At 32.1% G+C, this 6,646-nt stretch overlaps 1 non-coding gene across 1 annotated transcript; it reads right to left on the bottom strand.

Annotated features, from left to right (window-relative positions):
- Nucleotides 1–6,228: 6,228 nt before the first annotated feature.
- LOC119041649 (small nucleolar RNA SNORA3/SNORA45 family) lies at nucleotides 6,229–6,358 on the bottom strand. Its single transcript, XR_005081078.1, has one exon. It is a non-coding gene; the product is annotated as a small nucleolar RNA SNORA3/SNORA45 family (small nucleolar RNA).
- Nucleotides 6,359–6,646: the final 288 nt, after the last annotated feature.

Raw genomic sequence — 6,646 nt, 5'->3', positions numbered from 1 at the left:
TATGAAGAAATATGAACCTACTTTTGCTTCATCTGGTATTTCTTCGGATTGTGTTGGAGATTTTCTTTTTCTTTTTTTCCCTTTCATTGATTTCAGAGATAGAGAAAGCTGCATCCTGTACATGCCCATACCAGGAACTAAACCTGCAACTTAGGCATGTGTTCTGACCAGGAATCAAACTTGTGAACTCTTGGTCTGCAGGATGATGCCCAACCACCTAAGCCACACCAGCCAGGGCTGTGTTGAAGGTTTTCAAAGCCTTGAATGAATACGTCATTCCCAATGTATCCTTGTTATGATTTTGACCAGCTTATGTTTGTTCCAACTGATAATGTTATCTGAGACACTGCAATGTTAAATACTTTCCACTGATTATACTTTGACAAATGCCCTGGGACTGGGGTTTTCCTCACACAATGACCTTTGAGTCAGGTCAAAGAGAGAATGAAGCTTTTCTCAGGAGCTGCCATATAAATTGAATAGGGATAAATTTCAAAGAATTTGGTTGTGGGGGAAGGCAAAAACATTCTGACCCATCTAGGGTACAGTGCACTAGGCTGTTGGTTCTAGTAACTATATTAAATACCCTGCTTTCTAGACTGCTGGTTTTAGGGGCTGCCAGAGCCCAGGGAGCATGGAGGATATAAATAGGGCCAACAAATATGTCACTGAGCTTAATGTCATTGTTCAGATTTACCTGCTTTTTTAGAACAGGCTGTTCAAGAATTGTTGCGATATTTTAGTTGTATGATCAAGTTTTGAAAAAGTTAATTTTGATAGTTTTTTTTCAATGTTGTTATTACTTTTATGGCAATACAGACATCCATGTGTTTTTATATCACTGTTCTTGAAGTGTTTCACGCCATATTTTAATTTTAATTTTTAAATTCAATCTTAAAGTTTGTTGCTCTGTCACCTGCGAACGATGCCAATGAGACAGAGTAGGAAAACTGGAAGAATAAACATGGAGACAAAATTAAATGTACACGAAAAATTAATTGTTCTATGGAAATGACATGAACATTTGAGTCAAATCGTTTTTGGTTCAAATTCCAGTTAACTTCAAGATTTAGAAATTTTATTTATCATCGCTGCATGTAAGCCATCTCATATATAAAAGGGCTAATAACATCTTCCAAAAGTTTGTTACAAACCTTTAATTATATATCTTGGAATTATAAATTTAACTTCTGTATTACAATTTCCAAGTACGAGTAATTTAACTAATACTAAGAGATAATAGAACAAGCTTTCATTAGAATTGTTTTAAAAAGCTGGTTTCTACATCTAGATTGCATGTTGCCTATAAGTAGCAAAGTTTGACTTCTGTTGGCAAACTGCACTAGCAATTGGAGAAGCCAAGGATCAAAGGCTTTAATTTATTGATAATCTGGTTTCTTTCAGTCAAATATTTTCATGTATAAAATATGTGTTTAATGATATTAATATCAAAACACAGGGTTCATCTGTTGTTAATTAAAACACAAAGCACCTTCAGGATTTTGTAAAGTTTTATAAGCACAGAGACAGAACAATGACTTATCCTGGTATTTCCAGTCTGAGCTTTTCTGAATCTACTTATGGATTCTTTGATATTAATGTGACTTGTCTGGAAGCTGAACTTCAAAGAGAAACCAATGTCATTAGGAAAAAGTTTTTTTTTTTCCTTTTTCTCCCATCTTATGATCAAGTAAACTTTTGATCTCAACTCTGAATAGGAAAAAAATATGTGTGTTTAAACTTTTTTCTCTTTAAAGAAAGACTGAAGGAAGACTTCAAAGAACCTGTCATACAAGGAAGGCATCATACCTTGCGTTGAAGGTGTGATTTCTACAGTCCTAGGTTCAGCCCTCAAGGATACATACAAGGTAAGGCAAAAATAGGTTTATAGCTGTAAGTGTGCAAAAACAGTTCGTTCTTTTATTATTATACTATTTTTCATACAAATAATTGTAAACCTAATTTTGTCTCATTCTGTATACATCTATTGCCAAATGGATACTGGACTGTCTTAGATCTCATGATTTCTTAAAAATAAAAGTAGATTTGCAAAGACAGGATACAGGTTGTAGAATTTAAAGCACTTAGTGCCACTACACAAACTACCAATATTGGTTTAAATTGTGTTTCTTATATGAAACATAACATCAGTGTCTTGTTTGTTTTTTATTTCTTATTTTTATAGAAAAAGCAAATCAAGTCTAGAAAAACTAGTGTTAACATTGGAATTTGAACAATATCAGGAAATTTGCTTAATATATTTGGTTCTGAATTACCAACACCAGGAATAAAGGAATAGGACAGAAGAGATAAAGAGGAAAAAACACATAAAATGACCCAGCAACCAGATTTGTATATGTAGGTATTTTTGGAAAATCTAAAGAAGTAGACAGTTCTGAATTATGTAAAAATGTTATTTGAGAATATCTCCTTAGTCTGTTAGATTCAGAATACTAACCCTCTCCCAGTTTAATTTTGAAGTTTTATTCATTTTTTTCCCTTTTAATTCGATCTCACCACATACCATCTTCCTAAGCATATAGAGATACCTCATCCTATTCCAAACATCTGTTGCCCAAACCACAGCAGTAGCCATTACTTAAAATGCACCCAAATGTTCCAAATATGTATTCCAACCTTTTTTTAAATTTAAAAATGTTAAAAGAAGAAGAAGTATATTCCTGAATGTCTGCCTGTATTCTCTTTACCAAAACTTGTCCCATGCAGCTAATAATCATCTGTAGCAATTCGAACTTGTAACTTCCCATTTCCAGTTTCTTCTCTCATTCATCAACTTCTATGTAAGTCTATAAAGGAGGCCCTCATACTATAATAAATAAATCCTAATAATGAGTGAGTGAATGAATGAGTGACAGGAACACTCATTGTCTATCTGTGCAGTAGATATCCTAGAATCACTAAGTACTATCTCTTTCCTCTGTCAGGATTTAACACATCTGTGTAATTTCATAGCCAGCTCCAAAACCATCAGCATCATTAAGAGAATTTTTGCCACACAGCAGTGAAAGCTTAAGACTTTCTCCAGATATGTAGTAAGTAATCTAAAGACTTAATAACTGAATAGTATAGATCATTTATCTGAATTAAAATAGAAAATACAGCTATAAAAAAGATGGTAATATCCCAGTAGGCTGAATTGAAAGAACATATTTAGTCAAAGTGATTTGTGGCTTAAGTATTAAAAAAAGGGAAGGTTAAAGTAATTCATAATAATAAGTATATTTTGAACTGGGAAGTCTTGGAACCTGTGCATTATGATAGATAGGGTCATTTTTTTTTAACTCAAACCAAGGCAAGGCGTGGGTTTTATTATAAACATATATTAAAGTTTGATTCAAACTTCTTCCCCTTCTATGTAATTAATTTTCCTTATTCACTTAAAGTATGTAAATTTAAAGATGTTTTCTTTCTTTTTGTATTATTCAGCACAATTTCCCAAAGTAACTTTTAAATTTCTTTACACTTCGAAGACTGTACTTGTTTTTAAAGAATTCCTCTTTAGAAGATTTCCAGAATTTAAACATTTAGTATTAAAAACACATTAGAATCCAAGCAACAAAATTAATATTTTTATAATGAGGGCTCTAAGAAAAATTAATAGAAATGATACAATATAAAAACATAATATTTTACTGTACAAAAATATATTAAAAACAAGATAATTTTATATTTTTTAGGCATTGTTCTGAACAATTTTTTAGTTTACAGGTAGTTTTAATACAGGTGAGCAAGTCCCTCTATTCAACTTCAAGCAGTAGGTGATAGAAAATATTACATTCAAATTCATATTGATCCATTTCAGGTTTTTCTTTTCATTTTTACCTATTTTGGCACATTTACAGTTACCATTTGTCATAAGTCCAGGCTTAGGCATGTTGATACAGAGAAATTTAACACTTATGATTTCCCAGACTATTCCAATTACAGTGGCATCCTTCTCCTATTTCTTTCAATGTCAACATATAATTCATTTCTTCATAAAATTTATAGCTATCTGAGATCATATATTTCTTTTTTTACATGAAGGCCGGAACCTCTTCTGATTTTTCACTCATTCCCTCATATCTAGCAAAGTACCTGGCTTCAAGTAACTTTTTAATGAACATGTTTAAAGAATGAACATATTTAATAATGAATGGATGAATGTATGAATAAAGAAATAGTCAGTGAATTAACCTATGAAACATAATTAAAGCAAACTGAGACTATAGTACATTAAGAGGTAATAGCTAGTTTAACTTTAAACATAATTTCATACAAAAATGTCAACTTGTGGTTTAATAACATTTGCCAAATCACAACATTCCAATAAGTCAGACTTCCTTTCCCCTTCCATGCCACAGTCTCTGGATGCACATTCAATTTACCACATTTTCTGCCAGCCATATACTTTATTTCCTGTTTCACTTTGTATCACCACTGTAGCTGCAGAATATAAAACAATAGTCATGTAAGATTGTTTTATTTATTTATTTGTTTGTTTGTTTATTTATTTATTTTTACTGTTGTTCAAGTACAGTCTTCTGCCTTTCTCCTCCACCCTGGGATAGCAGGGGGGTTCATTCATTTTTAAAGTATGCTATTGTTCTTATCTCTAGCTTCTGTTTTGTGGAGTATGATTAATCAATACCAGCTTCTCTGAAAATATATTTTGTATTATACTATTATGGCCCAAAACTGTGCATAGGAAAAAAAGAAAAACATAGATTTAAAAAAGAGAATTAGAGAAAAATATGTTACAAAGATGACATCTCTTTGGTCCTATGTTTCATTCACTTTTTTTTCTTACATTAAGACTTTCTTCCTCTGTCCCTATATTCTCTTTTATATTAACTTACCTTCTCTGTATTTATATAAGAGTTTTCCCTTCTGGCCTGTTAATACGATGCTCACTCATGCTACAAACTTGTATCTTATTAGCCTGAAATAATTGATTCATTTCTCGAAGGACCTATTTTGCTCCTAGGAAGTAACATAGTCTCCTAGAAGATGTGTGATTAAAAACAAATAACAAAATAAAAACTTGTTTTTTTATTAAATTATATTTTCTCCAATAATATAAATGACATAATTAAAAACCATAACTTCCAAGCTGTGAAAATAACAGTAATCTATATTCCCCAGTAAACTTTATTTAATCTTGGATTCAAAGAACTATAGCTGTGAAACAATGGTAGATCACAAGGTGTGCTATTCCCACATGGCTGTAGGGTTTGGTAGATTGAACACTATGCCCACTCAACATGCTCCTCCCCTACATACAATACAGAGAAAATAATGAAAACAAGATCAAGTTCATAGATATCACCAATAAAAAAATAAAATTACCCTTCATCTGTAATCCATTCAGAAAGGAATCATGGTGAAGTAGAGCAATTATAGGCTTGTTGATATTAACACTGAAGAATGTTTATGATAGGATTCAGAAGTTTAACCAAATGTCAACCTTTCTATGACACATGGATCAGTGACTCCCAATTGATGCTTTGGTGTTAAAATACTATATTTCTGTGATATGAAATACAAAATAAATTTATTCTAGAATGCAAAGGGGTATTTTGAAGGTCACAAGGTCAGGACACCATATGAAATTTTATAAAAATAAACCTGACCACATGACTATTTAATTCTAATAGGTTGACCTGTGAGGCCCAGAATTAAAGTACAACTCAACAAAACATCATCTGCATAATGCTGCATGCACCTATCACCCAAAGTAAAGGCTCTGTTCATCCCTACTTTTCCTTCTAGCTATCACCTTACTGTTTGTGCCTATGTGTATTTGTCTATTTGTTTGCTTAATCCTTTCATTCATATATATATATATATATATATATACAACTATATATATATATATACAACTATATATATATATAGTTGAAATTGCAGAAACAATTACAAAGGAGTGGTAATAGCTAATATAAGAGTTATGGAATGTCAAATATGAGAAGATAGAACCAAAACTAAGTTTCAACACTGTGTCCTAGGTTCTTTACTTCTAAGAGTCATGTAAGATAACACAACTATAGCATTTATCACAGTGTTTGAAAAGTTAATGATTAGTAAATTAAAATTTTTACTTATTTTTATTTTTATTATTTTAAGAAGAAGAGAAAAAAGGGTTATAGCACATCATGGCAGGTACCAACTCCCTAATGGATATGAGGAAAAATGCCAGACACCCGCCCCATTAGGTAGCTGGGGAGGGCATGTTTCTGACCTGGGCACTAACCGGGGGCACTGACTGCCCTTGTCAGTGAATCAAGACCAGCAAATTCCCTCTGAGAGCTGCAGTACACCAGGACAACAGCTGTCAGAATATGACTGTAGTCTCAGACTAATTTCTAATTTTTTAAACAAAGTTTTTACAAGTTCCTATATCATGTTATTATGCCCGAGTATTTTTCCACATGCTCAGGCTACATTAGTGAACAACAAGAAACATGATGTCTTAGAACGTATATTCTGATAAGATCAAAAAAGATAAAAGATATTTAAAGAAATAGATGGCTAGGCAGATAGACATGTTGTAAACTTGTGTGTACATGTGTATATAATAGGTGACCAGTGTTACACCAAGGATGTCTTGCAATTTTTAAGTTGTAATAAAAAAATTATCATTGGA

Source organism: Artibeus jamaicensis, unplaced genomic scaffold (assembly GCF_021234435.1).
Source record: "Artibeus jamaicensis isolate MK-2021 breed Jamaican fruit bat unplaced genomic scaffold, CSHL_Jam_final contig_415, whole genome shotgun sequence".
Lineage (NCBI taxonomy): Eukaryota > Metazoa > Chordata > Mammalia > Chiroptera > Phyllostomidae > Artibeus > Artibeus jamaicensis.
The sequence above is the reverse complement of the archived record's forward strand: the minus strand, read 5'-3'. Positions and strand labels throughout refer to the sequence as shown.